The 21,891-nt window shown below is 41.2% G+C and overlaps 1 protein-coding gene across 2 annotated transcripts in view; it reads left to right on the top strand.

Moving 5' to 3' along the window:
* The window catches only part of LOC135558724 (disks large-associated protein 1-like), a 121,411-nt gene that overhangs the window by 25,878 nt on the left and 73,642 nt on the right, over positions 1-21,891 (top strand). For both annotated transcript variants that reach the window (XM_064992800.1, XM_064992799.1), the window contains exon 2: positions 15,525-15,605. The gene's annotated coding sequence lies outside the window, so the exon portion shown is untranslated. The remainder of the gene's footprint in view (positions 1-15,524; positions 15,606-21,891) is intronic.

A 21,891-nucleotide genomic window follows, 5' to 3' on the forward strand; every position in this document is an offset into this window, starting at 1 on the left:
AGACAATGATCCAAAACATAAAGCAAAATCTACAATGGAATGGTTCAAAAATAAACATATATCTAGGTGTTAGAATGGCCAAGTCAAAGTCCAGACCTGAATCCAATCGAGAATCTGTGGAAAGAACTGAAAACTGCTGTTCACAAATGCTCTCCATCCAACCTCACTGAGCTCGAGCTGTTTTGCAAGGAGGAATGGGAAAACATTTCAGTCTCTCGATGTGCAAAACTGATAGAGACATACCCCAAGCGACTTACAGCTGTAATCGCAGCAAAAGGTGGAGCTACAAAGTATTAACTTAAGGGGGCTGAATAATTTTGCACGCCCAATTTTTCAGTTTTTGATTTGTTAAAAAAGTTAGAAATATCCAATAAATGTCATTCCACTTCATGATTGTGTCCCACTTGTTGTTGATTCTTCACAAAAAAATAGTTTTATATCTTTATGTTTGAAGCCTGAAATGTGGCAAAAGTTCGCAAAGTTCAAGGGGGCCGAATACTTTCGCAAGGCACTGTAACTATGATTTCTGTGTATTCATGAAATCAAGATGAATCATTAAATTACACATTCGTGGGCTATCATGTGATAATTAATGCATTTTTCTATTTAACTCGCGGTACTGTGAAGATATCAAAACATGGCTTTCACCTTTCTAAAGAAACAAATACATTTGTGACCTGATTCAGGAAACTAGGCGTATGTCACAAGTCACGACTTCACAGGGGAGCCATTCGAATGTAAACATTTTTTTTGCCAGAAATGCCTTGAACATGTGAACGTTCATGTGCCTTAATATCAAAATCATATGCCATCTGTAAATAAGAATAAAATTGTTATAAGTCTTATGAGTCTAGTTGGTTAAGCCACAGAAAAGATAGCGCTCTTCCCACTAGCCATGATTGGCTGAGATAATGAGTGGGCTGGACATGCAGAGAGGAGAGTTCGGATTGGTTTGCCATAGAAGCTTGGCAGTCTGTTGGTAATACTGTCGGACACAGCTTTTTTCTTAAATGTTGTATGGCGGAGCTGCATAAGTTTGGCTCTCCACTTTCTGGAGGATCAAGTATTAAAATTAGTGGAATTGGAGAATGATAGCTAAAGAGATGGAGGAAATATCTGTCTCCGGATTACATCTTCAAACTAAGGGCAACCGTGGTATGGCATTCCTGACAGGGAGACGGGTCCATGCAAGATGATCTATACAGGTAAGATCGTCTAAGATAGTAGCGTTTAGCTAGCTAATGTTGCATTTTCAGATCTTACATGTTTCTAATGTTGACAGAAAGTGGTTTCATTTCAAGCTAAAGTGTACTGGTAGCTAGCTAGCTAATGTCAGCTGGCTGGCTCCCTGGCTGATGTTATCATTCGTTTCCCAGAGCCGTTTGGTCTTCTAGTTAGAGCCTAATGTTAGCTAGCTAACCTTGAACATGGTTGGTTAGCTCCCAGCACTGTGGCATTGTTGGCACTGTTCATTGTTGTTTAACTAGCTAATGTTAGCTGGTTGGGTCGTTAGCTAACATTATGTGACGTGTGTGCCCTTACACAGTGTTTGCCTAGCTAGGTATATTGTTTACTTAGCTAGCAAGCTATATGTCTTAAGCTAAAGTGTACTGTTAGCTAGATGGGTAACGTTAGCTGGCTGGCTCCCTAGCTGGCGTTATTTTTCGTTTCCCAGAACCGTGTGCTGTTCAGGTTAGAGCCTAATGTTAGCTAGCTAACATTGAACATGGTTGGTTAGCTCCCAGCACTTTGGCGTTGTTGGCACTGTTTATTGTTTAACTCGCTAACGTTGGCTGGCTGGACTTGTTAGCTAATGTGACGTGTGTACAACACCTGTTGAATATGGCCGGTGTTAGTAAAGGTCTGCAAAAAAACGTAATGAAATTGTTGCCAGCAATTTAGGCTGTTTTCATGTTATCCGGAGGTAAACAAATCATCGGCCAGAGCGTCGATTTGTTTAGCTTCGAGAGCGAAACTAGATGGGTGGGGCTAAAGCTTAGGGTGAGGGTGTGAACGATGCTGAATGCGTGTAGACAAAGAAGAGCTCTTCACTAGATAGCAAAACATTCAAAGGCGATTTTCTCAAAAGTGAGTTGACAAGTTGATCAACTTTCAAAGCAGAATTACTTTCCCATTGTTCCTCAAATGCAGTGTATGATATACCATTTTGTAGCTCTAAGTCTCTACTTTTATATAATGTAAAAAATTCTAATTTTGCTACATAAGCCCGAAAATAATCCAGGTGGTGAGTCACATTTAGCCATTATGATGAGCCATTGTGACTGCCATAGTAGATTCTACATAAGATTTAACAGCGGTAAGCACACAAGACAGATATCACCCATATTCCTTCATCTCATATCCCTACTGCTGTTAGGGTTGTAGATTGAATGCTGTCAAACTCCGAGATAAGGCTGTATTATTCATACAGTATCAGATCAGTGGTGCTAGTTCAGAACCATGGATTGCGCCAAGCAGACCTCACCACCAAACTTGCCCAGTGCAGCGTTTCAAAGTAACTCACTGTTACATTATTTGTCATGGTGAATGGCTGTTGATGATCAGAAATTTACTTTATACAGCTCTCAGTCATGAAATTGGTTCTCATACTTGCTGTTATTCTGTCTTTGCTCAGCGCTCCCCTCAACTGTAGAAGCTATTCAGAGAATGTTCTCGTAGTACCATGCTGTGTGAATTATGGATGGATGTACGGTTCAGTAGGTTAGTGTCCCAGCTCATGAGCTCAGTGTTCAGATTTGTGATACTGGCCTGGTTTCTGTAGGATGAGGGTGGTGGTGTGGTTGTGGTAGCCTTACAGTGACCGATACTATAACGAGACTGTGAAGGATCGACTTTTAGGTTGGATGAGGATTTCCCCATGCACTCGCCCCTGTGTACTTCTACCCTCTGGAAGAGGAATGTAGGGAAGTATGCCATGTAAACAATGAAACCGGGATGTATACAGTATCTTGCAGAGACTATCGCAAAAGCCTGCTTAATTAATCAACTTGCCAACACAGCTTCTTATCTCTAATTGGTAGTGGGTTCTGTTGAGACAAAACTGTGTATTGGTGGAGAGTGTGCGCGCTTGCATGCATGTGCATCGCTCTGTGTGCGCGTGCAGTGTGTTCCCCTGCTGGGAGGATGGAGCCACTCAAGCCTCCTGAAGGAAAAAGTGCAGTGACTGCAGTCAGACCACTTTGGGCAAGGCCACAGGCTTAAACACACAGATCAAGAGTGGTTACAGCCTGCACAAAAGGCAGTGAAAAATGCATGGGAACGCACAATGCAGTGATGTCAGAGGAATAATCCACTAACAGTATCTGGGCCACTGCAGCTGGGGTGGAGGAACAGAGGATCCTCAGCTATATGCGGAGCTAGGCTCTGTCACAATGGATGGCTGAATGGGAAGAAAGAACTGCGAGGTGGGGAGGAAAGAGGAGAAGGGAGGGGGGGGGTTGGATTGCCAGCAGCATATTAGTTGTGGTTCTGACTGACTGAGAGTGGCAATGCCAACAGCAGCATTGACTTGAATCATTCCAGCTGACGCGGAGAATCCTTTGCATCCTAGAAAACGGGATTAGTCCCCAACAAGGCAACAAAGTGTTTATTTATTACAGCACAGGCAGGCTGTGAATGTCTCATATGTTATGCCTCTCTCTCTCTCTCTCTCTATATATATATATATATATATATATATATATATATATATATATATATATATATATATATAGTGCACAACATTTTGTCACCCTCCTAGTGGATATGAAGAGGAACTCAACCTGCAGTGTACAACCTGAGATGAGCAGTGTACAACCTGAGATGAGACGGTGAGAGGGCCTCAGACTGTACTGCAGACAGTAACTGTTCTCTCTCAGCCCAGCTACTGGTGAAACGGGAGAGCGAGATAGATCCCTAAAGCTCATAATCTTATCAGTTTAGCGCAGAGAGGGAGCAAAGTTGGACGATTGACTTGTCAACATACAGCTTGCAGTACAGTACAGGTTACAGTACAGAACTTTGGAGAGTTTGTAGGAAATAGGAATATTAACAGCTTGGACTGGGGAAGAGACAGATATAACAGTAAGTATTAGATCCATGTGATCTGGGTTTCAGATTTCTGGTAACAATTCATTTCTATTGGGTGAAATCTGACTCTACTCAGTAATTGACTAAATTGACTTTGCCTCAACAAGTGATCAAATATTGTTTCTTTAATGTAATTACATTTGAAGGACTGACGTGAAACAGTTTAATGTGTGAATTAACACACATTTAAATTAAAGAGAGCAATACATAAACATATTGCTACAAAGGGCCAAGTAAATTCCTTAGGCCAAGTGATAAGAGACAAATATGCATCAATCGATAAAACATGTCATTTGATATATCAAACTGTTTTAGGAAAACAGTGTTAAATGAGCAGTTTTCTCAGGACAAGGACATGGGACAGATTCCAATGCATTGTGCATGTTTAAATCACTATTAATCTTAATATAGGATTAAAGATGGGATTCTCGGAGCAGATCAAGGAGTTTGAAACGAGCAGTTAGGCTTTTACATATTTATTTCATTAAGTCTTTGCTCGAGACGCCATTTGTTACAAATTACTTTGCGGAGCTTTCAGTTTTCATACAGTGGAGAGTTTTCAGCTTTCCAAACCATATGACATCACCTCACCAAGAGACCGACACATACAGTTGAAGTCAGAAGTTTACATACATTTAGGTTGGAGTCATTAAAATCTGTGGATGAATTTCAAGGCCTTCCTTCAAACTCAGTGTCTCTTTGCTTGACATCATGAGAAAATCAAAAGAAATCAGCGAAGACCTCTGAAAAATTGTAGACCTCCAAGTCTGGTTCATCCTTGGGAGCAATTTCCAAACGCTTGAAGGTACCACGTCCATCTGTACAAACAATAGTATGCAAGTATAAACACCATGGGACCACACAGCCGTCATATGCCTCAGGAAGGAGATGTGTTCTGTCTCCTAGAGATTAACGTACTTTGGTACAAAAGTGAAAATCCATCCCAGAACAACAGCAAAGGACGTTGTGAAGATGCTGGAGGAAACCGGTACAAAAGTATCTATATCCACATTAAAACGAGTCCTATATCGACATAAGCTGAAAGGCCGCTCAGCAAGGAAGAAGCCACTGCTCCAAAACAGCCATAAAAAAGCCAGACCACGGTTGGCAACTGCACATGGGGACAAATATCGTCCTTTTTGGAGAAATGTCCTCTGGTCTGATGAAACAAAAATAGAACTGTTTGGCCATAATGACCATCGTTATGTTTGGAGGAAAAGGGGGAGGCTTGCAAGCTGAAGAACACCATCCTAACCGTGAAGCACAGGGGTGGCAGCATCATGTTTTTGGGGTGGTTTGCTGCAGTAGAGACTGGTGTACTTCACAAACTAGATGGCATCATGAGGGAGGAAAATTATGTGGATATATTGAAGCAACATCTCAAGACGCCAGTCAGTTAAAGCTTGGTCGCAAATGGGTCTTCCAAAAGGTCAGTGACCCCAAGCAAACTTCCAAAGTTGTGGCAAAATGGTTTAAGGACAACAAAGTCAAGGTATTGGAGTGGCCCTCACACAGCCCTGACCTCAATCCTATGGAAAATTTGTGGGCAGAACTGAAAGTGTGCGAGCAAGGAGGCCTTCAAACCTGACTGTTACACCAGCTCTATCAGGAGGAATGGGCCAAAATTCACCCAACTTATTGTGGAAAGTTTATGGAAGGCTAGCCAAAATGTTTTACCCAAGTTAAACTATTTAAAGGCAATGCTACCAAATACTAATTGAGTGCATGTAAACTTCTGACCCACTGGGAATATGATGAAATAAATTAAAGCTGAAATCATTCGCTCTACTATTATTCTGACAGTTCACGTTCTTAAAATAAAGAGGTGATCCTAACTGACCTAAGACAGGGAACTTAAGTGAAAAATAGGTATTAGGTAAACAATAAATAAGTAAAGAGAGAAAATGTAAAATTACAGTGAAAATAACAGTAGTGAGTCTATATACAGGTGACCGAGCTGTTGCCGTACCAGGCAGTGATGCAGCTGTAGAAACTTTTGATGGTCTGAGGACCCATGCTAAATCTTTTCAGTCTCCTGAGGGTGAATCAGTTTTCTTGTGCTCTCTTCACGACTCTCTTGGTGTGTTTTGACCATTCTAGTTTGTTGGTGATGTGGACACCAAGGAACTTGAAACTCTCAACCTGCTCCACTACAGCCCCGTCGATGAGAATGGGGGCGTGCTCTGTCCTTTCCTGTAGTCCCCAATCATCTTCCTTGTTTAATTATGTTGAGGGATAGGTTGTTATTCTGGCACCACACAGCCAGGTCTCTGACCTCCTCCCTATAGGCTGTTTCATCGTTGTCAGAGATTAGGCCTTAATGATGGTGTTGGCGTCGTGCTTGGCCATGCAGTCGTGGGTGAACAGGAAGTACAGGAGGGGACTTAGCACGCACCCCTTAGGGGCTCCAGTGTTGAGGATCAGCGTGGCAGCTGTGTTGCTACCTACTGTTGGAATTGGCTAAACTTTTAACATTGAGATATTAAATAAATGATAGATCAGAAGCATAGAATATATGGGGTGCTTTCCCTTTGTACTCTGTAATAGTTTGCAGGCACTGCCACATCCGACGAGCGTTGGAGCTGGTGTAGTATGATTCAATCTTAGTCCTGTATCGGCCCTTTGCCTGTTTGATGGTTTGTCTGAGGGCACAGCAGGATTTCTTATAAGCTTCCGGGTTAGAGTCCCACACCTTGAAAGCGGCAGCTCTACCCATTTAGCTCAGTTGCCTAAAATGATTGTACGGTGACAAGTAATATTGATGGTAAGGGCAGATTTCTCACTCGCCGTCAACGGATTTTTACAAGGCACCCCACCCTGTGTCCTCTATACCTGCATCTCTTTCTCTTGCCAATGACAAGGATTTCGGCCTCGTCGGGTACATCCTGTGCATCCTGCTTGTTGAAGAAAAAATCTTTGTCTAATCCGAGGTGAAGGATCGCTGTCCTGATATCCAGAAGCTCTTTTTTTGCCATAAAATACGGTGGCAGAAACATTATGTACAAAAACAAACACATAATAGCACAATTGGTTAGGCGCCCCTAAAACGGCTGCCATTTCTTCCGGCGCCATCTTACTCCTACAGTTTTACTACAGGTTTGAGTACCTATCTGGGGTTTAAAGCACAACTGTGTCTTGTGCTTTTATTCATCACATCAACCAGGTTTCCATCCAACAATTTCATAGGGATGAAAGTCATGACCTGGCTTGTGGAAGCAGGAAATGCTGGTACAATTTATAAATCGCAACAGAGAATTTGATCGTTCGACATGTTGGGATCCTTTTGTGTGGGTAAAATTAATTATGGTAGAAATGTCAGTGGAAATGCATGCATTTTAATAGGCTACAGAATAAATCAATTATGATGAACCTCAAAGCGTGGCGAAAGTGTACGTTGATGAGCTTGATGCTCCTTTCCAATGAATATCCAGGGTCTTATTCTGGTGACATGATGATCAATGCTTGGCTGCCGTTTGACAAATAAAAATCTATTTTATTCATAATAATCTCATCATGTAGGTAGCCTACCCGCACTGTATCTGTGAGCTATTGGCTAGAGCGCACTTGCTAAGACTAGAGTAGACACATTTGCAATATAACGCAACAGTTTTTATGACAATACCATTAGTAGTGTTGAAAATGCGATGGAAACAGTACATAGGAATTTAACCACAAATGTTATTTTTATGTGCACTACTGTACGTCATCACACACAGCCTTTTTATCCACAATAAGTCAGTTTGATGGAAACACATCTCTGGTGTGAAAATATAAAATATAAACATTGTAGAATATTTGCATGAAAATCTGTCGGCAATTGGATGGAAACCTAGCTATAGACCTATACTTGTAGAAAATGTTTATTGACATTTTGTTCTTAAAAACGCCAATATTTACATTTTGAAAGACATTGGATTATGTAAATTACTCAGGGTTGATGTATAATAATCGGTTACATTGGTGTCGTGACCCTGATCATTCAAAGCAGACAAAGTGTATTGTAGGAAGACTTGCGTTAGCTCCCACTACATTATCTCATCTGGGTAACATGGTCTTGATTAATGCCATCAACTGTCGTTTGACCTAACACCTGATTGGTTATGCAGTAGGCCTAACCCTAGACTAGTCTAGAGGGATGACCACTCTACCGTCTGGTTGTGCAGTATTGTCAGGTCACTGCTGCGTTTTACACTGAAATTATGTCTACAGGTCAAGACAATTTGACTTAGCCAAAAAGATGACCTTGTGAATCATTTCTCATTTATTTATGCACACTGCATACGGCGCTCTTCTGGGTTTAACGTGGCGTTACAAAGGAATAAAAAAGATTAATATCTGCAAAGCTTTTTAAAATCCCCTGATGAAAAAAATAAATGTTGTGTATTTAATCGTTCTGTGACGTTAGCTACTCCAATGCTGAGGACTGTTGTTCATTTTAGGCTGCAAAGTGAGTCCATGCCTAAATGATAACTGATGATACATGTGGTATTTAACTTTAATAGTACAGTATTTCCAGTGTGGGAGTAATGTCAAATTTCTCATAGTCGAAGACTTGCTGTACAGTTTAAGATCAGTTCAGTCCAAATCGTGGCCCACCCACAGGCCTTCATGGTCCTTCTATGAGAGTCGATATTCTACGTTTCTTATTATTCCTTGTATCATGATGAAAGATAATTATTCTACAAAGGCCAAAGATCATCCCTGTGGCCCACACAGAGCTATTCTGCCCCTGTGAGCCTGTGACTCATCATTCAGTCTGTTTATGTCTCGAGGAGAGAATCTGTTGGCTCATCCACAGACAGAAGGGTCTGTGAGGTAATGGAGTGACCTACATGTGGCAGCAGGTTAATGGATCCTGTGATTAATCAGAGTCACCCCCTTGTTATATACACTATGTCCAGTATGTCTGGAGAGCTAGGGGATAGTGGTGAGAAGCCATTCAGGTTTTAATTTAGGCTAACTTCTCTTATTATGCTATTGGGGAATAATGGCACAACTATGAGATTCAAATCTCTTGTGACCCTGCTAGTCCTAATTAAGGAGACTAGTGTGTTTAAACTATTAGGAACTAATGGGGGGGAGAAGAAGAATGATAACTAAGCAGCCTAGTCTCATAGACTAGACGTAACATTATAAATGTGAATCCGGGACACTGAAATTAGTAACCATACCAATTATAACATAAGACAGAAGGTTACTTAGGTAAAAACAAAAGTAGGGTAGTTGGTTGGGGTGGGTGGGCGTATAACAGATGGGTAGATTAGGTGTTCGAATCTCATCATGGACAACTTTATCATTTTAGGTTATTTGCAACTTTGTAACTACGTGCTAGTTTTTTGCTACTTTGCAACTGCTTAGCATGTAAACTAACCCTTCCCCTAACCTTAACCCTTTATCCTAACTCCTAACCCCTAGCTTAGCTAACGTTAGCCACCTAGATAACGTTAGCATTAGCCACCTAGCTATCAAATCAAGGTTTATTTGTCATGTGAGCCGAATACAACAGGTTACAGTGATATGCTTACTTACAGGCTCTAACCAATTGTGTAAAAAAGGTATTAGGTGAATAATGGGTAGGTAAAGAAATAAAACAACAGTAAAAAGACAAGCTATATACAGTAACGAGGCTATATACAGACACCAGTTAGTCGGGCTGATTTGAGGTAGAATGTACATTTAGAAATGGTTAAAGTGACTATGCATATATGATGAACAGAGAGTAGCAGTAACATAAGAGGGGGTGGTGGGTGGGACACAATGCAGATAGCCCTGTTAGCCATTGTGCGGGAGCACTGGTTGGTCGGCCCAATTGAGGTCATATGTACATGAATGTATAGTTAAAGTGACTATGCATATATTATAAACAGAGAGTAGCAGCAGCGTAAAAGGGGGGCACACAATGCAAATAGTCTGGGTAGCCATTTGATTACCTGTTCAGGAGTCTTATGGCTTGGGGGTAAAAACTGTTGAAGCCTTTTTGTCCTAGACTTGGCACTCCGGTACCGCTTGCCATGCGGTAGTAGAGAGAACAGTCTATGACTGGGGGGGGGCTGGGGTCTTTGACCATTTTTAGGGCCTTCCTCTGACACCGGCTGGTGTAGAGGTCCTGGATGGCAGGCAGCTTAGCCCCAGTGATGTACTGGGCCGTATGCACTACCCTCTGTAGTGTCTTGAGGTCGGAGGCCGAGCAGTTGCCGTACCTGATGCAACCATGCTCTCGATTTTGCAGCTGTAGAACCTTTTGAGAATCTGAGGACCCATGCCAAATCTTTTTAGTTTCCTGAGGGGGAATAGGCTTTGTCGTGCTCTCTTCAAGACTGTCTTGGTGTGTTTGGACCATTCTAGTTTGTTGTTGATGTGGACACCAAGAAACTTGAAGCTCTCAACCTGCACCACTACAGCCCCGTCGATGAGAATGGAGGTGTGCTCTGTCCTCCTTTTCCTGTAGTCCACAATCATCTCCTTTGTGTTGGTTACGTTGAGAGATAGGTTGTTATTCTGGCACCACCTGGCCAGGTCTCTGACCTCCTCCCTATAGGCTGTCTCGTCATTGTCGGTGATCAGGCCCATCGTGTCGTCTGCAAACTTAATGATGGTGTTGGAGTCGAGCCTGCCCATGCAGTCGTGGGTAAACAGGGAGTGCAGGAGGGGACTGAGCGTGCACTGCTGGGGAGCTCCAGTGTTGAGGATCAGCATGGCAGATGTGTTGCTTCCTACCCTCACCAATTTGTAACATATATGTTTTTGTACATTTGTAACATTTTGTACGAATTGCAATTTGTAACATTTTGTACGAATGGCAATGATATATTGCATGTTAGTTTTAGTTTTTTCTTATGAAGCACTTAGAAATCTCAATTATAAAAAGCAATATAGAAGTTAAATAGTCATGTTATTTAGGAGAATAGCTAATTTCACGCCCCGGTCACCATTCATGTTCTCTCTTCCTCTCTCTCATATATAGTGTGTTTACATAAAGTCAGAGAATTAGCCTACAGCTGCATCATATCCTCTCTGTGTCGTTATTGAACTGAATGGGTCTTCATCATCTAGCCTAGAGCAGTGGTTCTCCATCCTGGTCCTGGGGACCCAAAGGGCTGCACATTTTTGTTTTAGCCCCAGCACTACACAGCTAGCCTGGTTGCTGTCTCTGTTCAGCTATTACATTCCTCTACTTGCCACTCCTGTCATTTGCCAAAGAAACTGGCCTTTTGGCAATCTTCAAATATGAACACGCTATCATTAATGAGCTTGAGGAGATCAGAGGATTTGATCCTGATTGAGAACAGAAGATTCCTCTTAATTTAATTTTTACCACCAGCGAATGTGGTCACATTACACCAAAGAAGCTCTCGCCATTCAAACTTCCTATTTTATATCCAGCAATCAAGAGCAAGGTGCTTCTTTCCTCTTACTTACATACATACATACATACATGCATACATACATACATACATACATGCATGCATACATACATACATACATACATACATACATACATACATACATACATACATACATACATACATACATACATACATACATACATACATACATACACTGGGTGTACAAAACATTAGGAACACCTGCTCTTTCCATGACAAACTGACCAGGTGAAAGGTGTGATCCCTTATTGATGTCACCTGTTAAATGCACTTGAATCAGTGTAGATACTGGGAAGGAGACATGTTAAAGAAGGATTTTTAAGCCTTGGGACAATTGAGACATGGAATGTGTATGTGTGCCATTCAGAGGGTGACTGGGCAAGACAAAAGATTTAAGTGCCTTTGAATGGGGTATGGTAGTAGGTGCCAGGGGCACCGGTTTGAGTGTGTCAAGAACTGCAACACTGCTGGATTTTTGATGCTCAACAGTTTCCCGTCTGTATCAAGACTGGTCCATCACCCAAAGGACATCCAGCCAACTTGACACAACTGTGGGAAGCATTGGCGTCAAGCATCCCTGTGGAATGCTTTTGACACCTAGTAGTCCCTGCTCCGACGAATTGAGGCTGTTCTTATGGCAAAATGGGGTGCAACTCAAAATTAGGAAGGTGTTCCTAATGTTTTTTACACTCTGTGTATATTGCTACTTCTGGGACAGCTACTGGTTCAAGAGTTATAAGAGTAAGCGCACTATATTTTACATAGAGTAGGTTTTTAAAGGACCAGAGTTTGGTCTGCTGTGTGGTAAGATTTTTGCCATGGAAAAGAATTGTCGATACTGGTATTGTCCCGGTCCAAGTAAATTGTACGCCGACAGATGTGCTTTTGACGTGCAAACTCATTCCTAGTGTGTGTTTGTCAGTGGTTGGATTTTAATAAGCCAATTTCAAGTCAACAACTTTGACTTTTAGCGTTCCGTTCCAAAAGATGTTTGCCAGTCGAGTGACAAATTATTTGTGACAAACAAATTAGTTTGAAACAACAGTGCCACAAATCACTTGTGCAGATGAAGTACTGCCTGTAAAATCAACCCTGAGAAGAGGGAGAGAGGGGGCCCATTATTAACGTCTGAATCCTGAATAGTTCCATTTCATTTCAGCAAGCCATGACACCCACTATCTCAGGTTGTTCTGAAATTGTTTCTGTAGTTCGAAACCGATACTATTGGCATTCCTGAAACATCTGAATCCTAGAAATTAAAATGGTCATTTTGGGTGCAAACAATTTGCTGAAATTTTCCGAGATCAAATTATATTTCAACTAAACAATGTTTCAGGAATACTAATCGCATCTGTTAATAACGACAGAAATGATTTCATAACAATCTGAGATGGTGGGTGTTGAAATCCTCTTGTGCTTTTTGAGGTGGAACAAACCTCCTTCCAGCACAATGATCTCAGGCAGCTGCTATATGCTTCTGTACAGTTCCTTTCTGCTTTTAAACTGCTTTGCCTGCCACATTGCTCTCTCTCTGCCTCCTTTCTCCTTGCCAGCTAATAATCTAAAATTACATTTTAATTAACTTTGAATAGTACCCACCTTATGCTTTCCTGAGGCCGTTGCTAAGCCGCTCTATAAACGCCGTGACCAAGGGAGGTTTAATTTCATACACTTCCCACCAACCGAGGCCTTTATGTGATGTCACATTCACTCAGATTGTCACATAACACACAGCAAAAGCATATGGAAGAGGATAAATGTTACGAGATGGCTATATTGCAACAACTTAAACCAGGAGGGCAAAGAACAAGTGGAGGAATCTCCTTCCGCGTCACTTCCCTTTCCCTGTTCTGACATGGCACACGAAAAGAGCTTCTTTTACTACCACCTGCAAAGTCTAGCGGAAGTTTGCTTTAAAACAAAACCCCAATCTCTTCACCTTACATCAACGTCCTCCATTAATTCCTTTGCCAGAGTAGCAGACCTTCCATCTCCCACAGAAATTCAATCCGTGTCCCTTCAAATCTGAACATATTGCATTATCCACCCACAGTTATGTGTTCCCCTAGCCCCTTAGGCAGTGCCATACATCAAGGGCCCTGGCTGCTCTGCTCTCCTCTGCTCCTCTGCTGTATCTTCTCATTGTGCCACTGGTTTAATATTCCCCAGCGTCCCAGTGACTGGGTTTGACTCTGCAGCGGGCGGGGGGGGGGGGGGGGCTCATAAATGATAGGCTCAAGAATAATCCCCATCAGTCATAGAGCGCTGAGGCGGGAAGAGGCATAATAATAATAATAAGGAGCAATGCGCGTGCCACGTCCACCTGAGCATCTGTCTCTTTCAGCCGTCTATTTCCTGTTTGAGTGGTGCAACATCCACTTCTCACTTAAATCTCGCAGGATTGATTGATTTTCATTTTACTCCTGTGACTCTTTCATACGCTTGCTTGTGCATGTCGTTTCCCCCCCCCCCACCCCACCGCCCCCATTAAAGTTACAAAATGTTTGTACTTACCTGTCGAACACACCCCGGTAATGGCTGAAATGGGCTCAATGGAATATATTGTCTTTCCAATGTGTCTATAAGAATGCTAAAGCTTCGTCAGGGATTTAACACATCTCAACACTTACATCACAAGAAAGAGAAGAAAGCTAAATTTCTTTGGATGGGTGTTCATTTTTTGTGGAATTTGAAATAAGTCATTTGCTACAGTTGAAACTTTAACAAATTAGATGCGCTGAAATGAAAGCAACAACTAAAAAGGAACACTCAGATTATAATGATATCATGTCTGATCTCACAAACAATGTAAAGTATGTATAGATAGGTGTAATCTAGAGCCAAGCGTGTTGATACTTAAACTGAGGGTACCATGCTATCGACACACTTGTTTGTAACATAACGTGATAACAACAGTAATTAATGAGGCAGTCTAGACAGTGCAGGTGAGTCCAAGTAGGCCTAGACAGAGGATTTCTTTTGTGTGGTTCCAGTCGTGTTCCATCCTTAATGTTAATGATGACCTTTGGTACAATAAGGGCTGCAAATGGCTGACAATTGAATTAGGCTAAGCTCAATATGAATTCTAACAGCCAGATAACCCTCTTCATGCTAGTGAAAAGAGGGAGATGGGGGGGGTCTACTTCCCACCTTGTCAAACATGATTTTACATTGGGTATGAATTGAATGAATGAAGTGTTGGGGAATAGATATGGTCAGGAGGACAGGAGAGGGTGGGTTGGACGTGTTAGGGTATGGTTGCAGTATACTGAAATAAACAGCCGAAACAATTTTTGTGTGCACTGTTTTGCACTGCATAACCAGGCAACCTCCATGTGCTCCAATCGACTACCTGAACTTATTACTAACCTATTATGACGAGAGAGAGTTGCGTGTGTGCGTCCTTGTGTGTGTAGTGATTTTGATTGTTACGAACATTTGGGGGCATTGTGGGAGATTGGGAATAGAGAGAATCACAGCACACACCATAAATTCAGCTCATCTGGGAAATCAACACTGCGTTCAAAGTCATTATATCCTCTTTTTGTTGGCAGTTTACAAGTTTATGTTATGGAGTCTCATCAAAGATAACATCTAATGATCAAAGCCAATGATGCTTGTCTGTGTGAATAATAATGTTGCCGGAACAGCGTGTGCTGTGTTACATCCTAGGGCTAGGGGGACTGGCGATGTGTAATCAGGGACATGTTCTTTTTAGACCTTGGGCAAAGCTGGGGCTTATCTCAAATTGTACTCATGGCTCCTCTTTCAGAACAAAGGGCTGTGGAGTAACGGCTGAAGAAGCTATTTCATCATTTAGCTGTGGTATCTCTGTCTGCACCACTGTACTGTAGCTGGACAAATTAGCATGAAGGAATTCAAGTGTCAGTGCGTCCAACTATCACTTCAGGATCTCTGATTGTGCAACTGGCTCGGTGTGAACCCTGTGTCATCTGAACTGAAAATTCAATTGAATTGACTTTTTAAAAATGTCTTTAATACATCCTAATGAAATGACCCTTTCTGTTTGTTTGCTTTTGTCTTTTCCAGTGGCCTATATCAGTGTGAAGGCTAACACACAGGGATTCTGATGCCTTCCAGACAACAATCTACGATGGGGAATTGAAGAGGGTGAGTGGGATCACTAACGCTTAATCAAGAGTTTGTTTAGGGTTAATTGAAATGTATACATGTGTACATTATATTGACTGTGGCCACTGGCTAGGTCAGACCAGACGAAACACATTTGTCTTCACTTGAAGCCATTCAGCCAAACAACCCCTCAGCCACACACCCACTCGATCATAGATACGTACCGCAATTCTTATATTTAGAGGGGAAGAGGGGTGATAAAGGATCATGACAGGGACCTCTAAAGGCCTGAGGCAGAAATCAGAACAGACTTTCCAGTGGTAGCTGGAGGTATAAAGTAACACTTCAAAATGCTGGTCACAGAAAGATGAGGCCAAAGCGACAGGCAGATGAGTGACCTGGCAGTCAGAGCTGTCAGTTTGGCCCAGTGTAACACGGGGGAGTGAGAGACAACAGGCAGACAACAGGAGCAAAGTGACGCACAGAGGCTCTGCAGCAGCCTGGGACAGCCTGGGCAAAAGCAGTGCGGTGAATAGAGAATAGGGTGTCATTTGGGACACAGACAGGGTCTGGTAGCAGGGAGAGAGGCCAGTTAACCTCACATTGCACGTGTCTGGATGATAGTCTTCTTAGTTCTTTATATCACCGCAACCAATGCTATGAGAATACCAAGTATGATATGTTTTGAAGGGAAAGCCTGCAGCTAAACAACAAATTGTAGCTGTTGATGAAATGGAGATCATGATGTCCCGGGATGGAGTAAAGAAACAAGCTTTTAGCTATGACATACTGAGCTGGTGAGGAGAGGAGTGGGGTGGAGAGGAGCCAAGAAGAGAGAAAGGGAGTAAGCCGTCTGATCAGAACCACAGCAGGGCAGCATTCTCAATTCAGTTTGAAGACTACAGTGGCGAGGACCCATAAGTGAACATCAGGGGGCTTTCTCACTGTCTCATAATATTCACTGCCTCTTTTAACAGCTGCGCACACAACCTTAATTTTTATGTTGCCCTGCATTGGCTCTACCCCATGTGTTTTGACAGCTGACCCTTGCAATTTGATTGGTTGTGCCAAGTTAACAGTACACATTTGTGTCAGAATTCTGCCTAAGCGACTCCATCAACCACTTTTGGGTCTGTGGTTAAAAATTTGATAGTAAAAAAATCAAAAATCTTGCTTCCAGCAGTTTCAGCTGTGATGTTTTTTTTCCTAAGTGCACCAGAAGGTGAGACGTAGTGCAAAAGGCACTCACCTGGAATCTGTGCTCCATTCGCCCCTGGCGAAAACACTGCTCATTAAATCTTAAGAGAAATGGTGTATTGTTTTTAATTTTTAGTGGTGTTATTTCTGGGAGGGGCAGAGATCTGATGGTAAAGTAGATAGTGGATTAGATGAGAAGGAAGCTTGAACAACAATTATTGTTGGATTATACATGTTAGAAATCTAAGGGTTTTGGGCTGGTAGTAATGTATTTACAGTAGAATTTGCTGTAGAAGCATGATGAGTGGAAGCATAAAATAAAACCCTGCCTATAATATATTCAAAAACCTGTACTCAAGTACTGTAGCTTCGCTGTATGGAAGCTTGGAAAGCAGTCCCAAGACATATGTTTGACGAGTTGATGACAAGCATAATACGTTACTGTGGGTGTCTGTCTGCTTTACAACTGATGCTGCTCACTTGACATCAGCTCACTCTGTCATACTTAAGCAATAAGGCCCGAGGGGGTGTGGTATATGGCCAATACACCACGGCTAAGGGCGGTTCTTACGCACGACGCAACACGGACTGCCTGGACACAGCCCTTAGCTGTGGTGTACTGGCCATATATCACAAACCCCCGAGGTGCCTTATTGCTATTATAAACTGGTTTACCAACAGTATTTGAGCAGTAAAAATAAGTGTTTTGTCATACACATGGTATACCACGGCTGTCGGCCAATCAGCATTCAGGGCTCGAACCACCCAGTTTGTAATGCTAATTTTATCATGGCATTGTTGAATAGTCGTTTCTGATTGGCTTGAAGGGCATTCTAGAGTGTGCATTATCTTCCTATAACGCACAGTATATTTACAAAAATTACTTTAAAAAAATAAATTGCGACAAATACGTTTTTTTTGTTTTTTTCTATCAGTTCGTATATTTGAGTTTAACCACTATTTGTTGTATTATTTGGTCTGTCTTTTTCAGGTGGATTAAACTGAAATTTCAACCAACTTTCTAAGGCTAGTTTAAAAACAAACAATATTTTGGAGATTTCATTTTCATATAACTGAAAGTGAGCTGAATAAAGGGAAAAGGCCATTCTTGAACATGGGGTGAGACATTCTTACTAATTTACTAGAGAACCATTTTGGATTTAAGTATAACTTTTGTATGACTGATGCCTTTAGTGAGAGGTCTAATGCTTTAATATTTAATCATTTCTGTCCTCCAAATTCATATTTGTTATATAAATAGGCCCTTTTTAATTTGTCTGGCTTGCCATTCCATATAAAATTGAATATTTTTTTCTTCATATAATTTAAAAAGCAGCTCACTAGGTGTAGGCAAAACCATAAGCAAATATGGTAAGCAAATTCAAAATCAGCTATGAAAACCAGTCCTGGTTTCCCCAATATTTCATAGTTGTCACGCCCTGGCCATAGAGAGGCCTTTTATTCTCTATTTTGGTTAGGCCAGGGTGTGACTAGGGTGGGCATTCTATGTTCTTTTTTCTATGTTTTTGTATATCTTTGTTTTTGGCCGGGTATGGTTCTCAATCAGGGACAGCGGTCTGTCGTTGTCTCTGATTGAGAACCATACTTAGGTAGGTCTTGCCCACATGGGTTTTGTGGGAAGTTGTTTTCTGTTTCGTATCTGTACCAGACAGAACTGTTTCGATTTTTTTTGTTGTCATTTTCGTATTTAGTATTCAGTTGCTAATAAATTAATTATGAACACGTACCACGCTGCACCTTGGTCCTCACCTTCTTCCACCAACGGCCGTGACAATAGTATTATATTGTTTCCAGTACTTGTCTTATATTATCTCCAATGTATCGTTGAAGTATAAAAACCTGTCTGATTTCGGATGAATAATATCCGACAATACCTTTTTTAATTCTATGCGCTAATCATTTTGTTAAAGTTTTTATGAGAGGCCTCCAGTTTTTTAAATAGACTGGATCTTTATATTTCCAATTTGAACCCTGTTTCCATAATAATGAAATCAGATGACCTTGTTGTGTGTCTGACATTCTACCATGTATAGATGAGTGGTTAGAACATGCTAATAACGGTCCTCTGAGTATACCTCCTCTTGTATACCATCCTGCCCTGGAGTTTTCCCGATCTTTAGTTGCATCAAGAAGTTCCTCCTCTGTAATTTGTCCTTCACATGAGTCTTTCTGTACAGCTGTTAATTTTACATTATTAATAGAAAAAAAATCTATACAATTAGCTTAGTTAGAGGAGATGGAGGAGACTGAAACAAAAACATATGCTTAAAGTACTTTACTTCCTCTTTCAAAATATTGTTTAGTGAAAATGGGTGACTGACATTTGTAACAAGTGTCGGTAAATTATTTTTGGTAGCATTTCTATGTTGAAGATTAAAAAATAATTTAGTGCATTTGGTACAAAGTTCGCTTTATTTAAAAAAATATATTGCACTTGATCTTTCTTGATAAAGTTCCTACATTTCTTTTTGTTTTTCCTCTAACTTATTCTGAGCCTCTATGGTACTGTTTTTATTGATATCTACAGTGCCTTGCGAAAGTATTCGGCCCCCTTGAACTTTGCGACCTTTTGCCACATTTCAGGCTTCAAACATAAAGATATAAAACTGTATTTTTTTGTGAAGAATCAACAACAAGTGGGACACAATCATGAAGTGGAACGACATTTATTGGATATTTCAAACTTTTTTAACAAATCAAAAACTGAAAAATTGGGCGTGCAAAATTATTCAGCCCCCTTAAGTTAATACTTTGTAGCGCCACCTTTTGCTGCGATTACAGCTGTAAGTCGCTTGGGGTATGTCTATCAGTTTTGCACATCGAGAGACTGACATTTTTTCCCATTCCTCCTTGCAAAACAGCTCGAGCTCAGTGAGGTTGGATGGAGAGCGTTTGTGAACAGCAGTTTTCAGTTCTTTCCACAGATTCTCGATTGGATTCAGGTCTGGACTTTGACTTGGCCATTCTAACACCTAGATATGTTTATTTTTGAACCATTCCATTTAGATTTTGCTTTATGTTTTGGATCATTGTCTTGTTAGAAGACAAATCTCCGTCCCAGTCTCAGGTCTTTTGCAGACTCCATCAGGTTTTCTTCCAGAATGGTCCTGTATTTGGCTCCATCCATCTTCCCATCAATTTGAACCATTTTCCCTGTCCCTGCTGAAGAAAAGCAGGCCCAAACCATGATGCTGCCACCACCATGTTTGACAGTGGGTATGGTGTGTTCAGGATGATGAGCTGTGTTGCTTTTACGCCAAACATAACGTTTTGCATTGTTGCCAAAAAGTTCAATTTTAGTTTCACCTGACCAGAGCACCTTCTTCCACATGTTTGGTGTGTCTCCCAGGTGGCTTGTGGCAAACTTTTAACAACACTTTTTATGGATATCTTTAAGAAATGGCTTTCTTCTTGCCACACTTCCATAAAGGCCAGATTTGTGCAATATACGACTGATTGTTGTCCTATGGACAGAGTCTCCCACCTCAGCTGTAGATCTCTGCAGTTCATCCAGAGTGACCATGGGCCTCTTGGCTGCATCTCTGATCAGTCTTCTCCTTGTATGAGCTGAAAGTTTAGAGGAACGGTCAGGTCTTGGTAGATTTGCAGTGGTCTGATACTCCTTCCATTTCAATATTATCGCTTGCACAGTGCTCCTTGGGATGTTTAAAGCTTGGGAAATCTTTTTGTATCCAAATCCGGCTTTAAACTTCTTCACAACAGTATCTCGGACCTGCCTGGTGTGTTCCTTGTTTTTCATGATGCTCTCTGCGCTTTTAACAGACCTCTGAGACTATCACAGTGCAGGTGCATTTATACGGAGAATTGATTACACACAGGTGGATTGTATTTATCATCATTAGTCATTTAGGTCAACATTTGATCATTCAGAGATCCTCACTGAACTTCTGGTGAGAGTTTGCTGCACTGAAAGTAAAGGGGCTGAATAATTTTGCATGCCCAATTTTTCAGTTTTTGATTTGTTAAAAAAGTTTGAAATATCCAATAAATGTCGTTCCACTTCATTTCACTTCACTTCCACTTGTTGTTTATTCTTCACAAAAAAAATACAGTTTTATATCTTTATGTTTGAAGCCTGAAATGTGGAAAAAGGTCACAAAGTTCAAGGGGGCCGAATAATTTCGCAAGGCACTGTATGTGTACTGTTAATCATTCCATTTCCTTAGATGAGTACTGAATTTCATGGCCTCTAAAGGCACATAAGTGTCCCATACAATAAGGGGGATCTGCTGTACCTACGTCATTGCGGAAAAAGTCAGTCATCATCCAGTAGGCTTGATTAAATTTCCAATATCCTCGCCCCTCGTGGAAATGCTATAGTTAATTCTTACATGTTCAATGTTTGAGCTGCTTATGAAAGCAAAAGTCAAATGGAAAACATTGTTAAATTAAATGTTCATAGTTGCAAGCTAGGACTGATGGTTTGGTTAGCTAAACTAGCAAGAGTTTTTTGTTACCAAGGCAACTACTCTTCTATCTAGTAAGCTTGCTAGCTACTTCAGTGGATGTTGAACACATTTCTAGCGGTAAATGTGTCAAATTATAGCCATGATATCAAAGGGATAATCAACTCGAGGCTCTATACGTTCTCTGGAAAATAATCCATGGAAGATTACTTCTACTCCACTAGCTCATCGTGGAACACACCTTCTAAGTCGTTCATTATTTTCCAAAGAATACATAGCCCTTCTTTGATTATTCCTTACATATTATATAGTTGAAGACCAGTGGCAGTCGGTTCTGTTTAAAATGAGGGAGGACAAAAAAATGTTTAATTCGCATGGCCTTATTTCTATTTCACAATATTGGATGACTGTCATTCATATTCCAATCACCCAGTAACATCGATAGGTTTAGGCTACTACATGATACTCACATTTTCCCTATACCCATCATGAGGTTGCCATAACCTACTCTATGAATGAAAGTTTACAATGTAGGTGCACAGGTCAAGAGAAAAAATTTAGGTGACAGACAGTGACACATTCAATACAGCCTTGCACACTCTTGCTTGCATCTAGCTGATCTAGGTTGTAATCATTAGTCCAACAGTTGCAAACGAGAGTTTCTATTAGTTTCGTTACGT

The sequence above is a fragment of the Oncorhynchus masou genome, chromosome 17 (assembly GCF_036934945.1).
Source record: "Oncorhynchus masou masou isolate Uvic2021 chromosome 17, UVic_Omas_1.1, whole genome shotgun sequence".
Classification (NCBI taxonomy): domain Eukaryota; kingdom Metazoa; phylum Chordata; class Actinopteri; order Salmoniformes; family Salmonidae; genus Oncorhynchus; species Oncorhynchus masou.